We start from the raw sequence: 18324 nt of genomic DNA, 5'->3' as shown, positions 1-18324 counted from the left end.
TAGGTTACTACAGCTTTAGTATAACTATAGATTATTACAGCCCTAGTACAACTATAGGCCATTACAGTTTTGGTATAATCTTAGGATATTACAGCCTTAGTATAACTATAGGTTGTTAGGTCTCTGGTACAATTGTAGGTTATTGCAACCTTAGTATAACTGTAGGTTATTACAGCTCTGGTGTAACTGTAGGCGATTAGATTTATAGTATATCTGTAGTCTATTACAACCCTAGTATAACTGCAGATTATTCCAGCCCTTATTTAACTCTAGCCTGTTATTAAAAGACAACCCCTAATATAACTGTAGCCTGAGGAACTGCGAGGGTGATGTTTCTCTTTTAACAGAAGAATGACTGTACCCCTCTGTAATTAATGATCTGCTAACAAGATCACATTCTCAAGAGCCACATGTATGAAAGTACCCTCAGTAGTTGAACCATACAAAGTTGTACTCCTACACTTTCATTAGCAGATTGTTAATTATAAATAAAAGCATGTGTTACCTTCCCTTTGATTAACTATGGGAATTTCTGCCCCTGCCTATGGCTTGAGATAGAATGAGCTCCATAGGAAATAGGTTGAGATGAAAGCAGCCCATTTTTATATTAGATCCATGGGTCACCAGGGATGTACACTGATATGGATCCATTATTCACATTTGGTGAAAGGGTTATTTGGTAGCAAATTTGTGGGTGTACTTCTCTGACAAACCCATTAGCACATTTTTAGAGAAGATGAAATCTGTTGTCGGACTTTGTCAAAGCATTCAATTTGTAAGGACAAAGAGTACTGAGTGATTCCTATCATAGTCTTCCTCACTCCGCCATTGGTGAAGCTTTCTAGACTGATACATAAGCGTATTGGATTGCAACAAGCAGGCTTCTGCAGGAAAGAAGTCCGTTTCTTCAGTAGGGCAGGAAGTGAGGGGAGGGGGGGAGAAGAAAGAACAAAACTGCCGGTGGAATTTGTCAAGAGGAAAAAGGTAAGTTTTTTTTTTAACTGTTACAAAGCTAATGTACTTGCAAGTCAAAAATATACTGATGTTTTTGATGAAACAGTTGATAAAGATAATGCAGTAGATGTTGAATATATGGTCTTTCAAAAGATATTTGATAAAGAGCCACATTACAGACTTATTCCGAAAATAGGAGCATATGGTATTAAAAGGACAGTGGTAGCTTGAGTATGTAATTGCTTAAGAGATAGGAGGCAGAGTATAGTGGTGGACAGATGTTCTTCTAACAATTGAAAAGGATGCAGTGAGGAGCTCCAGGAGTTTGTATTAGGAGTATTGCATTTCTTGTTTAAATGAATGACCTGGACTTGGGTATATGGAGAACAATTTTGTAGTTTGTGGGTGATATAAAACTCGGCAATATAGTCAATAGTGATGAGGACAGTAACAGAGTTGAGGAGGACATGGACAGTTTGGTGAAACTGGCAGACACATGGCAGATACAATTTAATATGGGCAAGTGCGATGGGATGCACTTTGGGAAAAACAGCATGGAGAGGCAGAAGAATCTGAATGATGCTTTTTTAAGTTACTGTTCCAGGTCCTTAACCTTTCTAATGAAAGGTCGTTGACCTTAACTCTGTTTCTCTTTCTACAGATACTGCCAGACTTGTTGAATATTTCCAGCATTTTCTGTTTTATTTCAGGTTTCCAGCATCCACAGTATTTAGCTTTTGTACTATTTTGGATGGGGTGCTGGAAGAGACAGAATTGGGGGTGTACATTCACAAATCTTTGATATTGGCAGGACAAGTTGATAAGGCAGTTAAGAGAGCGTATGGGATGCTTGGCTTTGTAAATAGGGAAATGGGGTGTTATTTAATGGAGGTGACGTGTGTCCCACCCACCAGCTGGAAAACCGTGAGAACCCTGCGTTACCTCCTTTTGGGAAGGCCCGCCAAATTAAGTGCCAATCAGGCACTTCCCAAATTTCCCAATGCCGGATCCTTCAATCAGGCATGGTTTGATCAATATGGTTTGCTTTTTGGCCTTTCCGGATGGCGAGACCCCAGCAATGGTGGGATGGGGCCCTTAAGGGGGCATTAATTGCCTACTTAAGGCGGGGGTGGGAATTCAAATTCCACCATTGAATCATTGAATACAAAAACAAGAAATTCATGTTTAAACATTACAAAACACTGGTTAAGCTGCACCTGGAGTACTGTATACAATTCTGGGTATCACACGTTAGCAACAATGTCAAGGCCTTGGAGAGGGTACAGAGGAGGTATACCAGGATGATACCAGGGACAAGGGCATTCAGTTCTGTCAAGAGATTGAGAAGCTGGGATTTTTCTCCTTAAAGCAGAGAATGCTAAGGAGAGATCTAATGGAATGATTCAAAATTGTGAAGGGTTTTGACAGAGCAAGTAGGGAGAACTTGTTTCCTCTGGCAAGTGGGTTGGTAACAAGAGGACACAGATTTAAAATGATTGGCAAAAGAACTAGAGGAAAAATTAGGAGAAATTTCTCCACACAGAGAGTTGTTAAGATCTGGAAGCTGCTGATTGGAATCCGAGTCCATAAGAAACTTCATCCGACAATTGGACATGTACTGAAGGGGATCGATTTGCACGATTATCGGGAAAAGATGGGAGGTGGGACTAACTGGACAGCTCTTTCAATGAGCCAGCACTGACAGGACAGGCTGAACGACCTCCTCCTGTGCTAATGCTGTATTATTAGTTAGTTAATTATAGGTCTCTAGAAATATCACTGAAATGCCTCTTTGTACTTCTGTTTAATAGTACAGGTAATTGTAAAGCTGGTTTTCATATTGAGCGTGTATACAATTGTTTTATTAGCCCCCTAAGGCCTCTTTTAATACGAGGGTGTGTGTGTGTGTGTGTGTGTGTGTGTGTGTGGGGGGGGGGGGGTGTGTGCAACCATGACCTTAGACATAGAATGACCTCACACACCCCAAAAAAATGTTCAAACACAAGAATTTAATTTCAAAGTTTTGAATCAAAGTCTCCCAAATAAACAAAACTCATAAGTTCTGCCAGAAAAGGTGAAATCTGCCAGTAGATTGGGGCATGAATAAACATCTCCAACACCACATTGGGGCATCTTCATTACAAGATACCTGCATTTCCACTTGCTTCACAATGACTCATTGGTGGGTACAAGTACTTCTTTAAGCAAACTCAGTAACATCCCACAAAATAGCAGTCAGATGGACAACCTGTCTGGTTGAAGGATGAATGTTAGCTAGACACCAAGACCCCAATTTCTGCAGCGCAGCAGCTGCAACACTGCAGCAGCCCCTCAATACTGCACTGAGGCATCTGTAAAGAACACAATTCATTTCTTGCCAGCAGGAACTTAAACCCACAACATTCTGAGTTAAGAGGTACCACATGAGCCACAGTTCAATTGAAAAGTTCAATAGGCCATGATACTCTTTGGAAACAGCACTTTGTTCAAACTGGGGATTGGAGCTGAAGCTACTTACTTGCCTTATAACATGCGCCGTTTAATCATATATGTAAATACCAGTCTTTCCAATGGTCCAAAATTTGCTGGATCTCACAGTGTGCCCTGTTAGTCAGATTTGCTCCTGCACTCTCCAATTCAAAAAGCTTTTTGCCCATAAAATTGCTGGGGATATGACCATAGCATCCTGGCAAGGACAATGGAGCAAATGGGACCTTCGCAAACTATGAAGCCAGCAATGCAACTCCTTAACCAATGAGATTGAAGGATTGAGAAATAAACAGCAGAAGGCCTGCAAAGCTGTCAGCGGAGCGATACATATCGCGAAGTAACTTGTGACAATTCCAAATAGACAGGGTATCTCTTCATCACTACAAGTTGCTGGTCAATTTGCACATTAATAATGGCATGCATCGTTCACACAGTCATTATTTTTTCAGCAAATTCTGGGCCAAGATGTTGCAGCAAAATATTATCCCTCAACCAACACTTTGAAATCAGTTGAACTGGCCATTACTGCAATGCTCTGTGGGATCTTGCTGAGCGCAAAATTGCCTGCTGTACTTCCTACATTACAACAGTATTTCAGTGGTATTTCATTGGCTGTAAGGCGCTTTGGGAAATCCTGAGGTGGTGAAAGGTGCAAGTCTATTTTCCTTTATTCCAAACTTTTGAATCTCTGAAGAGCTACAAAACTATCGGACTTGAAATGTTAACTCTGTTTCTCTCTTCACAAATGCTGCCAGACCTGCTGAATTTTTCCAGCACGTTCTGTTTTTATTTCAGATCTCCAGCATCCGCAGTATTTTGCTTTTAGTTTTGTATTTCTTGCACAGTGGAAGAAGCAGCTATATCTCCCACAGCATGTGTTAGGACAGAGTTGTGAGCACCTGCCGTCTGGAACAGCGGCATCCAAAGCCCTGCTCCTGAATCGCATACAACAGTGAGCCATTTAGCGAACAAAAAAGCTGTGGGAGTGAGTTTGATTCCGAATAACACGTGTCACAAGGTAGCAGCACAAGCAAGGAGCAAGAGCAAAGCTCGACTAGTTTATCAACGTCTACTGAGCTCCCAAGAGGTGTGACGTCCTTGAAGGCTGCTCCGCACAGTTGTTGCTCTTTCTGAATCTATGCAGGTGGAAAGCTTGACTCTCATTTCCCCGAGATTACCTTCAGCCTTGCCTCTGACAGGACGGGGCAGGGCAAATTCAAATTGCAAGCCGTGGCAATGCAGCGCTCAGCTATTGTTATAGCGGATTTGACCCATACAGACATTGGCCTTTGTATGCACTGCCCTTAACAAGGAAACAGCTGCATTCTGTGAGGCCATACCAGGCCTCTCAGATACATTGATATTGATAAAGTGCAGGAGCTTTTACTCTAATGCTTCGTGACATTGTCAGAACACTTTCACACTAAACAGCTTTATTACTTAGTCTACTTAGGCATTTATTCTACTCACACTGCAGTGTGGCTTGTTGACTCAGTTATCAAGCAATGACCAAATGAATTGTAATTAATTTTTTAAAAATATGTGCAGCTCCGCACCTGTTTGCTCCTAATTTTGACCTCCCCTCCCTGGGGACACCAAACCAGCATTAAGCTTTAGCCTAGTCCTGAAGTCTGGGTAGCTCCACCATCACACTGTGCATCCTCTGCCAAGCTTCCGCGTATGTTGTCAGTGCCCTCTTTGGTTACCCGTGTTCTCTCAACTGCTCCTCAAGTTTGTATACCCGTATCACTCAGTCATGCTACGCTGGGGCTGGTGTAAGCGAGGCTTCTCCTTACAGCAGAGAAGGCTAAGAGGAGATAATGATAGAGGTCCTTAAAATCATGACAGATTTAGGTAAAGTAAACAAAGAGAAAGTGTTTCCAATGGCTGAAGGACCGATAACCAGAGAGCACAAATTTAAGGCGGATGGCAGAAGAACCAGAGGTGGCAAGGGGCAAATCACTTTTACACAGCTAATGGTTACGATTTGGAATATGTCGCCCAATAGGGTGGTGGATACAGATTCTACAGTAACCTATAAAAGAGAACGGATAACCCCAGAAGGGAAATCCAGTTCAAAATTTTCAGATCCCAATAAAAATCCAATAATACTGGAGATCCATATCAAGGTACACAAGACCAGTTCAGATAAGTTTTACTGGTACCCTTCATTTCCAAGTTTTACAGGTTTTTCCTTTTGGGAAATATGTGAAGGGGAAAAACGTTGCAGGGATATAGGTAAGAGAGGGGGAATGGGGTAAAATGGACTGCTCTTCCAAAGAGCCAACACAGACTCAATAGGCAGAATGGCCTCCTTCAATGCTGTACTATTCTGTGAAACAATGATTACAACAGTGGCTACACTTCAAAAGTATGTCATTGGCTACTGAATTTGCATAAAGTGCTTTGGGGCATTCTACTGTCATGAAAAGCACTATAAGAATATGAGCCTTTTTTTTGTAGCACGGCTTAAATTAATGATAAGAGTATTTTGTGTTGGAGTAATTTGCTGAAAATGTTGGGGCTTATTTGGTAGCTCATTTTGGCAGCAGATAAACTCCAGAGGGCAATGCCAGAGTCCTGACCACTTTAAAGATGCTTCAAACGTTGACATTTTTTGTTAGATCTGATTCTCGTTTTCACCTTTCCTTCTTTTCGTGTCAGTCAGTGTCTTTTCACTGCCACATTAACTCTTGGCCAGATGAACAGGATGATGGTCTATGACACAACCACAGCCCCACTGTTTTGTAACAGGCCAGCAGGTGGCGACTCTGTGGGCTAGCAACGGTCCTGCTAAATCTAAGAGGGAGGGCTGCACGTCTATAAAGTGTTCCATCTGGTGGTGTGACTGAGAACTGCCGAAGCATTTCCTTCAAGGCAGTCCAACTCCAGTGACAGTCAGCACGGGGGGAATCCAGCCTTCTGTCCTATAAGTGGCAACACACCCAGCAGTCTACCGGCAAACATAGCTATGCAGCTAGCATCTAAATAATTTTGTTCCAAGAACCACATTTATCTTGCGTCCCATTTGTACACCTAAAACTGAAGCTTCATTACTCGCAGGGAAAAAAAATTCACAGGCATTTTAACAACTCATGCAATTAAGATCAACCCTTTTATTGCCAATTACAGAGCAGCCATGTCCGGGCAACTAATGAAGAAAAAAATACCTGGACAGCAAGCTCGTTTGTTCATTGAAAGGATGTGTGGAAAACAGGACGCCACTGTCTTTCCAAAAATGTGAGAGGCTTGTTTGGAAATTTTGCCACGAGTTTCTGAAGACGTAAATGTCTTTGGTCGCTACAATTTTTCTATTTTGCCACACGCTTAAATTCCTGCCTTAGCTTAATTTCAACCTTAGTCCGATTGTATGCTAGCCAAATGCTCTTCTGTGACTGTCCGAACTGTTCTGTCAGTTTTCAGGTAGGCTGCAGCATAAAGAAAGGAAAAAAAATAACCTGCGTTCATATAGCACCTTCCAACAGCACCTTCCAAATCCACAACCATTGCCATCTAGAAAGGCGAGGGCAGCAGATAGGTGGGTACACCACCACCTGGAAGTTCCCTTCCAAGTCACTCACCATCCTTACTTGGAAATATATCGCTGTTCCTTCACTGTCGCTGAGTCAAAATCCTGGAACTCCCTTCCTAACAGCGCTGTGGGTGTACCCACACCACATGGACTGCAGCGGTTCAAGAAGGCAGCTCACCACCACCTTCTCAAGGGCAACTAGGGATGGGTAATAAATGCTGGCCCAGCCAGTGATGCCCACATCCTGTGAACGAATATGAAAAAAAAGCACCTCTCAAGACTTCAGGCCATCCACAAAGTGCTTTGCAGTCAATGAACTACGTTTGAAGTGTAGTCCCTGTTGTAATGTAGAGAATGGGATTGTGACTGGATGTCAAACAACTTGCAGGAGGAGTGGGTATTGCCTATGGATGGCATGTAATGTAGTGACGCAGGAGGTGAGAGCTGCAGGAGTAATAAGCTGGCACGCTCAACAGATCTGCCAAGCCTGAGTGAGGTTGGGAGTGAGACTCACTCCTTGTACCATTAAAATCTCACCTATTTAAAGAGTATCTCACCATAAACGAAAAAGGCAGCTCCATATCTTTAACTGGGTTTGGAATCTGCTCATAATCTTCCCCCAGCCACCCACCCACCGAATCCCACACCTGCCCCCCTCTGTGTTGACAGTTTTAAAAGCTGTACTAAGCATCATGTTCTCTAATTGGATATAGAGGTGCAATGTGTTATTGAACAATAGGCAAAGAGTGAGAAAAAAGAAGGGGAAACCTTTTTATTTTTCAAAGCCTGCAAACCTGAGCTGAGGTGAATGTCATTCTGAAATTGTGTTGTTCAAAGCTACATTTAACTTATGCTAGCAAAACGGTTAAGGCACTAGAGACAGTTTCAGGCTCTTTGCCTGAGGCAAAAGATGTCTGAAAGCAGAAATCAAACCTCTTAATAAAATTGCAGCATTAGATACCTCCAAAGCTAGATGTGGGAACACAGCCAATAGAAAAAGATTCTAAAGAGGTGGTGCCAGTTCCACAACATATTTGACTATTACTCTCCTTTGTTCATTCAGAGGGATAGCAGCATTGATTTTTTTTCACAAATCGGAAGATAATATGGGGGCTACAGAATCCTGGTTTCTACTGTGATTTTTAAATGTTCTCCCTACTCTGCTGTACTTCCTCCCTATCCATCAATAGCTGCCCAAGGGTCATTGGGAGGGAAGTGAGTGCAAGCAAGGGACAGGTTCCCTGCTCCTCAGAGTGCACTGTGCTTTTTCAAGAAAGCTTTTAGCTCCCTTAAGAAATGCCCTGAGATTGGCTGCACTGAGTTAAACCTTGCCATCGGAGCCATCGTGTTGGCAGTCATTCCCCCTCCTTCTCACCCACCCTCACGCCCCTCCATCCCTCCTTCGCACTCCACTGAAAACTAGAGGAAGTGACAGCTAGGTTCAGTCAAATCTGCAATCGCGTGGAACAAAGTCAGCAACACAGCCATTCTCAAAACAATGGTTTAACTGTGTTCGTCAATGTAAAACCTCTATCAGATGTTTAATATGACTGGGCTTTAAAAGGAAAAACAAACTGTTCTGAATGCATTTTCAAAAAATAAGTGTGTGTGCATGTGGGGGGGGAGGGTGGTGTTCTGCAGTATATTCCTATGTATGTTCATGATAAATGAGGCTTGCAAATTGAAGGTTACAGTGAGGGGGTAAAGAAGGAGGAAGCAGAATGCAAAACTCATGCTCACACACAGGGAACCATTCTAACACTGGAATGCACATCCTGAAAGGGTGATGGAAGGAAACTCATTAGCAACTTTGAGCGGAATCGTCCCAGATTTGCACTAAGTGCAGTAGTGGGCGGGTGAAAAGTCGTTTTACCTGCCGGGCCGCAATGGCGGCTTTTCACACCGCACCGTTCCAACCCCGCTGCATTAATTATACATTCCTGGGAAACACGCCGTTTCCATGGTGGGTGGGCTCTCAGTCGCCCACCATGCCATCACCTCACTGCTTCACCACGTCAGGCTCCATGTTTAAAGTCCAGCCGTGTGCGCACCTCTCAGTGCTTCCAGCCCATGACTGCTGCGAAGAAGACAGGATGGCCCCTAAAGGTAAAAAGACTGCAGCCTCCAGGTTCAATGACACATCCTTCCAGCGCCTTTTGGATGCAGCGGAGGTCTGCCGTGATGTCCTCTACCCTAGGTCTGGCTGCAGGATGGGCAGCAACCTCATTAATCCAGCTTGGGAGGCAGGGGCAGCTGTGGTCAGCGCCAACGCCCTTCAAAAGAGGACAGCCACCCAGTGCCGAAAAAGGATGAACTGTCTCATCCGTTCTGCCAGGGTAATTCACTTTTCTCATCACTCTCATCCCACACACTCACAAACATCACACATCCACAGGGATCTCACACCTCAAGGGACAACACCACTAACTCTCACACACGCCCTCACATCTCCATCAGGCTCATACCCTCTGCAGCTCATATCCTCATCCCATCCATGGCTCTGTTCACCACACAAACATTCTATGCAGTGGCAGCTGGACAACCCTGGGTCAACCCTGGCTGTCCTCTCCCTCTGAGCCTCCTTTGCCTGTGAGCCCCTCAACCTCGTCCTCTGTCACTGCAGAGAGAGCAGCTGGCCAACGAGTGATTCTGGAGGGAGAAGTGTGTGTGCGGCAGGGCCTTTTGGAGCCTCGTGCAAGCATCTCCCATGCACGCTGATCCTTCACATATCACATTCACCTCAAAGTCCTGAGCATTTTCAGTGCTGCCTGCTGGGGTTCACTTTCAGTTGTCCATCTGAGCTGAGCTGCATCTCTGCCCACCCACTGATCACACCCCCATGCAGCACCTGATCTCACCCACCATGATTGTCGTTTCACTTACAATTTGGACATCATGGTCTGGATTTTGTTTCTCGTACGCTTCTCTGTCTTTTCCCCTCCCCCAGTCCCCATTTCCTTTCCTCCATCAGTGTTGACCTCCTTGGCATTGCCTTCCACCTCCACTCTGTGACCTACCAGCCACAACCTTTTTCCTTCAGGGATGTCCAGGTGAACATTCCCTTTCTTTCCGAAAATCCCATCCCCATCCACATTCACCTCCCCGACACCTCTTTCCCACCCCCAGGGTCTGTGTCTGCCTCCGAGTCCCCACGAACCACCCTTGCCATCCCTTCTACCAATACCATTGCAACCTCGCCCTCCTACCCTACCACCTCAGTCTGCCTTTGGTCATTCTCACCATTCCATCATACCATGCCCACCCTCAGTTCGCTCCCTAGGAGGCAGTCATGGACCCGTCAGACCCCTCCCTTGCATGTTCACCTGGCAATCCCCCCCGGACCCCTTCCCCCCTCCACACCCCTTCCACCCTGGAACCCCTTCCCCCCTCCAGCCCTCCTCCCCTCCTGGAACCCCTTCCCCCCTCCAAAGCCCAGCCCCCCAGAAACCCTTACCCCCCACTTAGTCCTCCCACCCCCCCCAGAATCTCTCCCCCACTTAGACCCTCCCCCTTTCTAACTCCCTGAGACACCCTTACTTCTTCCGCCACCCTTAGTTCTTGACCTCTCCCAACTCCTTCTTCCAGCCTTACCTCGTCCTCCAGTCTCACTTCTTCCTCCAGCCTTACTCCTTCCCCCTTCCTGACTCCTTCCTCCGACTTACTTCTTCCTCTACCCTTACTCCCTCCCCTCTCCACACTCCTCCCTTCCCCCAGACTCCCTCTCCTCTCTGCACTCCTTCCCCTCTCCACACTCTTCCCTCCCCCTGGGCTCCTTCCCCTCTCCATACTCCTCCCTCCCTCTGAACTCCTTCCCTTACACCTTTCCTCCTCATACACCTACCTCCCCAATTGCCATCTTCTCCCCATTACCCCCTCCTCCTCCGTACTCCCTCCCCCCACTACCAACCTCACACCGACACCTTCATTCCCTCCTCCCAACTTCACCCCTTGACACCTTCATCTCTCCTCCCAACCTCACCCCTTGACACCTTCATCCCCCCTCCCAATCTCACCCCGCTGACACCTTCATCCCCCCTCCCAGCCTCACCCCCCTAACACCACTTCCTCTCCCAGTCGATCCTAGACCATCCTCTCCCACCCCTTCAGCCACCATCCATTGTGAGCATCAACGGTGACTTTCCAACTGCTGTAAGCTGTTTCGCAGCGGAACCCTGTCCATGAGAATCCACCCAGCATGCCATGGACGTTCTTCCAGGGTCCGGTTGCTGTCGGGCTTCTGTACCTTCTGCTCCTTGGATGTCCGCGATGTGAGCAAGGCCCTGGTGGTAAGTCTCGACTTCTGCACGACCAGTGGGGAGGGATGAGTCCAGCGGGCTGGCCTTATAATGATCTGCTGATGTATTACAATGAGGTTCCTGACATCCAATGGCAGGGAACGTGGCCCGCCATCAATGGGCTGAGCGGGCAATCAAAAACGATCGGCCTTCCCGCCATATTGTCCGCTCACGCCACCGAACATGCTCGATGCCAGCGGGCATGGATGATTCCGCCCTTTGAAAAGGGAATCGGATAAGTACCTGAAGGGGAAGAAATTGCAGGTTAATGGAAAAAGAGCAGGGGAAGGTGACAAATTGGATAGCTCTTTCAACGAGCCGGCATAGGCACAGTGGGCCGAATGGCCTCCTTCCTTTGCTGCATCATTCTATGATTCTGTGAATAAGACGTCTCTGCAATTGCCATACATACTGCCTAGCCACTGTCCACTATTATTTATTTTTAATTATTAGAAGGAAGCTTTATTGACTTCAGAAAAGATTTTTCAAGTATCAATTTCAGGCTGACGGACTAACTTAGAACAACAAATTGTAACTTTATTTCTGTGACGAATGCACTGCTCGGATGCTGGCCATGCTTGGTTTGTACATTTAGCTAGATAGATCTGAAGGGTTTCAGAAAGCAAAATGAATGTGCAAAGAATCCTCTGTGCGCTGCTTTACCCTGGATCGAACCCACTACCCTTCACGCACATTTACACACACAACCTGACTGGGCAATGGCTCAAACCTGCAGAGTGGCAGGAAACAATTTGAATGCAAAAGGACTACATCTATATACAGGTTACTGATCCTGGATCTAACATCACATCTCTCCCAACACACACACACACACACACACACAAAGGTTATCACATATTAATGTAAAATGATTACATCTGCGCACATCCTATTTTACAACATACTGCTGCACATTTACATACAGATAACATTTAATGCTACTTACGTTGCATCATTTCAGCATAATGAATGTTAATTTATCTTTCTTTATGTATACTTTGTCATCTATCTATACCTAAAGCACATCATTTTTAATAGAAAACTAACCCTCATTAACCTACCGAATAGTAAATTTCCTTTGTAGCTTCAAGCTCAGTAACACATTTTTCATCGATTGGTATTTTTAAAAACTAGTGCAAATGTGATTACACAAAATATATTAAAGAAAGACAGTGAACACGCTGGCCTAAATTTTGACGGCATGCCCTTGTTCGTTAGACTTTTGCCTGCATCCTTCAGCTTAAAAATGTTTTGCCCTGTAAATTACTGGAAGTGCAAACTGATAATAACGTGACAAGGGCAGCAGGGTTTTTAGTGCCTTGGTGAACTAGGTTAACAATTATCACGTCACTGAAAGGATAGTTACTGGGCTTAACTTTCTGCAGCCAGTTTAATGAAGAATTGATGTGGAAATGCAGCAGCTTCATGAAAATCATGGGACAGTTAAGCACAAGATGCCACTTCACAGGGCTAACAATGAAGCAGCATAAATTGTCCAGCAACCTGTGATGATTCACAACTCTCAGTGTATTTCTTCCTCATCACAAGTTGCTAGTTGATTTTCAGCCCACAATTATATTTTAAACACTAATAAAACCAGGTGAAAGGACAAAGTTCATGGCACAGTGCACTAGAAAGGTTGAAAACAGCGGAGGAGAATATAAGGGTGTGAATATAAGGAAGGTGTTCTGAGGTATTGCCAAGCTTGGAGATTAAATGCTTAAATATTGTACAAGCAACAGGAGTACAAGGGAGGGAAGATTGGGAATAAAGGGTAAGGAACGTTATAGCGAGGGAAGAAGGCACAAGGGATGGTAGACTGAGGGAGGTAAGGAATGCCATGGTTTTGAGAAATTGGTGAAGGAGAAGTGATTCCCTAGTCACAAATGGATCAGACTGGAGTTTAACACAGGACATCCCAGTCTCAAGATACAACAATAGATCACTGGTTGTAAACCCCAGTAAGCGATTTCACTCCAATTAAGTAACTGTAAATCAACAGGAAAAGTGGTAGCCAATTAAAAATAGCTCATTTTAGCTGCAGCGTATTTGGGTGTGCAGGACATGCTGGATTTTCTCACCCTATGTTCAGATCCTTCAGTGAAGGATCCACTTTCAGGCCACTGATCTTTACAACATTGTAATCTGTGCGATGTCTGTATTGTATGTGAGTGCCTGAAAATGTAGTGATGTGTTTGCATGAGAAACAGATGACACAAACTAGGCACCAACTTGGCACTGTAAAGTGTTTGTTCCAAAGATAATCGGTACAGTTTGAATGTGACACATTGTTAGATTAAAAAGAAGAGGTTTGGAAATGCATTTCATACTAAGCAATTTATTTCGATGTTGAGAACCATTTTTGGACCAAATCTAGATTTCCTTCTGTGATTAGGTAGAGTCCATCCTCAACTGAAGTTTCTAATTTACCAGAACTTGTAAAATACACAGATTGCATCGCATAACTGTCAGCTTGTCACAAGATCAGCTTGGGTAAAGAAAGCCCCTTGAACCTATTTGATCTAATTCTTCCAGAATACCTACCCTACAGTATTTCCACTATAGCATCTGTGCCCTGATCTCAACTGCCCTGAGAAATCTATGCAATCTTTTTTTTGACCATTACTGGGCGATCAATCCCATTGTTTCTACTGTGCAAAGCAGTCGATCATATCTCAAAACATGACTGTCAAATGTAGTTTATAATGTTCTCATGGCTATGGTGTTTTTTTTAAATTCTTTCATAGGGTGTGAGCATCTCTGGCAAAGCCAGCATTTGTTGCCCATCCCTCATTGGCCTTTAGAAGGTGGTGGTGAGGCATCTTCTAACTGAGTGGCTTGCTAAGCCATTTCAGAGGGCAGTTAAGAGTCAACCACATTGCTGTGGGTCTGGGGTCACATGTAGACCACACCAGGTAAGGATGGCAGATTTCCTTCCCTGACGGAGATTAGTGAGCCACATGGGTTTTTATGCCAATCCAGTAGTTTCATGGTCACCATTGCTAAGACAAGCTTTTTTAAATTACAGATTTGATTAATTGAATTTAAATTCCATCAGCTGCCATGGGTGGGGTTCAAGTCTCTGCAGCATTAGCCCAGGCCTCTGGATTACTACTACTGTAACATTTCCATGACACTACCATCCACCGATTCTCATAACTCAAAAAAGTTACAACATCTTTTCAAAAATAACCTAAGGGACAAGAAAATGAAAGTAAACCTTGTTTCAGGGACATAGGAAGAGGAGGAGGTCATTAGACCCTCCAGATTGCTCTGCCAATTTAATCTCTAGTTTAGCTCCATTTACCAAACTTGTTCCATATCCCTTAATATCCTTGCCTTCCAGTCTCAACACCTCTTTGTGGGAGAGTTCAAAATTTCCACTACCTTTGTGTGAAGAAGTACTTCCTGACATCGCCCCTAAATGGCCTGGCTCTAATTTTAAGGTGGCTCCAGTTTGTGCTGAGCTCCCCCATCAGAGGGAATAGTTTCTCTCTGACCTTGTTTACAACCAGGGAAGGCACAATATCAGAGATGGCATCTGCTGTAATTAATGTTTTCAGTACCCACCCATCACCACCACCCCCCCTCCCCCCCCCGCCACCCTCATTATTACATTTTGATAAAAACAGAGCATGTACACAGCATCTGCTGCAGTACCAACCTGCCAAAGTAGCCAGCCTGGTGCTGCAGTACTGGAGCTCTCAGAGCAGCCTGTTCATGCCTTTGCCAGGTATGAGCCCTGGAAGAAAATTCCCCCGTGAGGCATTAGCTCTGATGTGCTTGTTTCCTTACAAACATCACTTATACACGGCCTAGTGGGTACAGACGCTGAATATGGTGTCAGAGGTGAGTCTTTTGAATGAGACGTTAAACCGAGGCTCCACCTGCCCTCTTAGGCGGATGTAAAAGATCCCATGGCACTATTTCGAAGAAGTACAGGGGAATTATTTTGGGGCCCTGGGCCAATATTTAATCTTCAAGCAACGTCGCTAGAAAAAGACTATTTGTTCATTACCACATTGCTGTGAGCAAAATAGCTGCCGCATCTCCTATATTACCAGGGTGATTACATTTTAAAAGTATTTCATTGGCTGTAAAGTGCTTTGGGGTGTCCTGAGGTCATCCCAAAGATGCTATATAAATGAAAACCTTCCTTTCTTTCTAAGACTACAGTACAGGACTCCCCCTAATGCCTCATTCAGTAAGCGCAGTCTCAGTGCTGTGCTGAGTTGCTGGTTTCAGTTCGGACAGTGGGAATGGTACTCCAGTTGGTCATAGTTACCCCAGGGCAACTGTGCAGAGAGAAACATAGATGCAGTCAGAGTTTGCACTCTCAGGACTGAATCTTGTGCTCTCCCTGGTGGTGCGCTTGGAGGTGGGAAGGGCATGTATTTAGATGGGATGGTGACATACCTGAGCCCTGATGCCTTCCTGCTTCCACCTGTATTAAATTCTGGATGGGAAGGCCCATGGTCGATCTTCCCACTGTGCCACCAACTGGGGCCCTAAAGTAGCCAATTAAGGATTATTTAAGGCACTCATCCCACTGCCGCTGGTATTACCCCACGTCACCATGCGGCATGCACGACAGCTGCTACCCTGTGGGGGGCGGTCCTTTGATCAAAAGCACTCAGTGCCTGATAAATGGACTGGACATTGGGAAGGGGTGGGGACTCGCAAATGCCAGCCCCCGCCCTTGCTTCTGACCCCACCATCCCCCTCTCCCCATGACCCCCACTCCACAAACCCCCCCCCACCCCTGCCACATCACTTACCTTTGTCCTGGGTTGCTCGGCGATCTTGGGACTCCAGGGGGATGTTCTTCCAGCAGCGGCCATGGTCTCCTCCATGGCACTGCTGAGCACAGAACTGCTGGCCTCTGACTGGCCGGCAGCTCTCGCTAGGCGAGACTTCCACCCCCGGGGACCTGATTCCAGAGGAAGGTCCGCTGCTGGCCTTGCCGTTGCCTGATTGGCATGTAGTTCAGCGGGCATTCCAAAAAGAGGCAGCACTGGTCTCTCGCTAACTCCCCCACCGACGCCTCAGCAAGATCTCACCCAATGTCACTATCCAATGCTTGAAAGTGCACATGGATAGCCATTCCGACAAGGACAGGATTCAAGCATAATACGGCGGATGCTGGAAATCTGAAACAAAAACAGGAAATGCTGGGGAAAACTCAGCAGGTCTAACAGCATTCTCCATAAATGCTGTTAGACCTGCTGTGTTTTTCCAGCATTTTCTGGTTTGGTTAAGGACAGGATTGAGCTTGTCTGTGGTGTTCCTGGTTGACTAGGCCAGCTCCATCTCAGGTCACACATGAACTTTGGTCACTTGGGTGACAACAGAAGTGTGCGGCAAGGGTCTGTGCCCATAGATTGCAGAGGCTACTAGCTTCTTAAACATGCTGAGGAACTGTGGTGGGGTATACAAGTAGGGGACGATAGAAGACAATTAACCTAGAACATTATCAACAGTGGCACAGGCATTATTCAGCATGAATATTTTATGTGCCAGGAGAGAGACATGAGGGGTAGAAAAATAATTGAAAAACAAGGAAAGAGTAGTAGAGCAAATAGCACTCGAGCAAATAGCACTCGAGCTGATCATTAATCTACCTGCAAGGAAAACCAGGGAAGATCAAAGTATAAGCAAACACTGCAGTAATCGTGTGAGCTACCATGCAACAGGCTCCAACAACTTGTAAACTGAACTGTTACGCCTCAAAAAGCTGGGGTCTGGGTGGAATTTGCACTTTGCAATTGAAATGACAATTGAAAACCTGCATTTGAGTGCCTAGCATATCAAGGGAGGGAGTGCAGATGCTAATCGTAGTAGCATTCATCTGAGCCAGTGTGGCCCCACAATCCAGTCCTGTCAATCAGTTCAGAATGAATGCTGATAACCTTTGAGCAGAAGTACAACTTTTCACTGCAAGGCAAACATGACAGTTGCAGGAAGTTTCTCAACTGCTAAATTAATTTGGCATGCTTTGGAATCTTGCTGGTCACATGTCCTAGCTACAATAATTGTTGTTTGTCAAACACAAACATTACTGTTGCACTGAGAGTAACACGAGATTAACAGGGAGGGGATAAGAGAAAGATTACTGGTCACAACACAGGCTACAAGTCCTGAAATTCCAATTGCACAACCAAAATATTGCCTAAAGAATGCCTTATGTGAGTGTTTGCTTTCTGTCTGCCCCTTAAAATTTGGACAAGACAAACCTAATGACCCAGCAAAAACTCCTCTGAACAGATTTTTAAAAACACAGATTGGGTAAATTTTGGAATACGAAGAGAAAAGTGTGTTGGAATGAAATTACACTTCAGGCTTGGTTTGAGATAGGACCTGCGCCAAAAAGCAATGCAAACAGGCGGAATTGAGCTATAGAACTGATTTTGGTTGTGAACCCTTTTGTTCATGCAGGGTTTTGATAGAGTAGATAAACAGAAACTGTTTCGACTGGCAGGAAGGGTCAGTAATCAGAGAACACAGATTTAAAACAAGAGAAGCAGAGGGTGAGATGAGGAGATTTTTTACGCAGTGATTGCTATGATCTGGAATGCACTAACTGAATAGTAACTTTTCTTTTACTCAGTGATTGTTATGATCTGGAATGCACTAACTGAATAGTAACTTTCAATGGGGAATTGGATAAATACTTGAAGGGTAAATGAAATTGCAGGAGTATTGGGAAAGAGCATGGGCTTGGGAGATTATTTGGATAGCTGTTTCAAAGAGTCGGCACAGGGACAATGAGCGAAAAGCCTCCTTTCTGTGCTGGAGGATTCTATGATTCTATGAACTAAGGGGGAAGTGAAATATATGCATATACATCGTTAAACATATGTGAAGATCTCTGCTTACTGGCGTCAAATATTTGGCGTTGAAAGTTAAAGATATGATGTTGGAACTTTTTAAGCGTCAGTATCAAAGTTTTAAAAATTGGCATGACATCAGTCACGATGAAAAACCAGCTGCTGGGGAGCATTGTGAGGGGCTGTTCTTGTTATTCTCTCTCACCTGATGTCAAATCCTATCCTC

At 44.9% G+C, this 18324-nt stretch overlaps 1 protein-coding gene and 1 long non-coding RNA gene across 2 annotated transcripts in view; both read right to left on the bottom strand.

Moving 5' to 3' along the window:
- Positions 1-16551, bottom strand: part of LOC144686418 (uncharacterized) — a 33250-nt gene extending 16699 nt beyond the window's left edge. The window contains exons 1-2 of the long non-coding RNA XR_013577926.1: positions 16050-16551; positions 14936-15194 (exon numbers count right to left, since the gene is read on the bottom strand). This is a non-coding gene — a long non-coding RNA (uncharacterized LOC144686418). The remainder of the gene's footprint in view (positions 1-14935; positions 15195-16049) is intronic.
- LOC144686417 (receptor tyrosine-protein kinase erbB-4-like) overlaps positions 1-18324 on the bottom strand; it is a 974945-nt gene that overhangs the window by 852722 nt on the left and 103899 nt on the right. The window lies entirely within an intron of this gene.

Source organism: Cetorhinus maximus, chromosome 11 (assembly GCF_964194155.1).
Source record: "Cetorhinus maximus chromosome 11, sCetMax3.hap1.1, whole genome shotgun sequence".
NCBI lineage: Eukaryota > Metazoa > Chordata > Chondrichthyes > Lamniformes > Cetorhinidae > Cetorhinus > Cetorhinus maximus.
The sequence above is the reverse complement of the archived record's forward strand: the minus strand, read 5'-3'. Positions and strand labels throughout refer to the sequence as shown.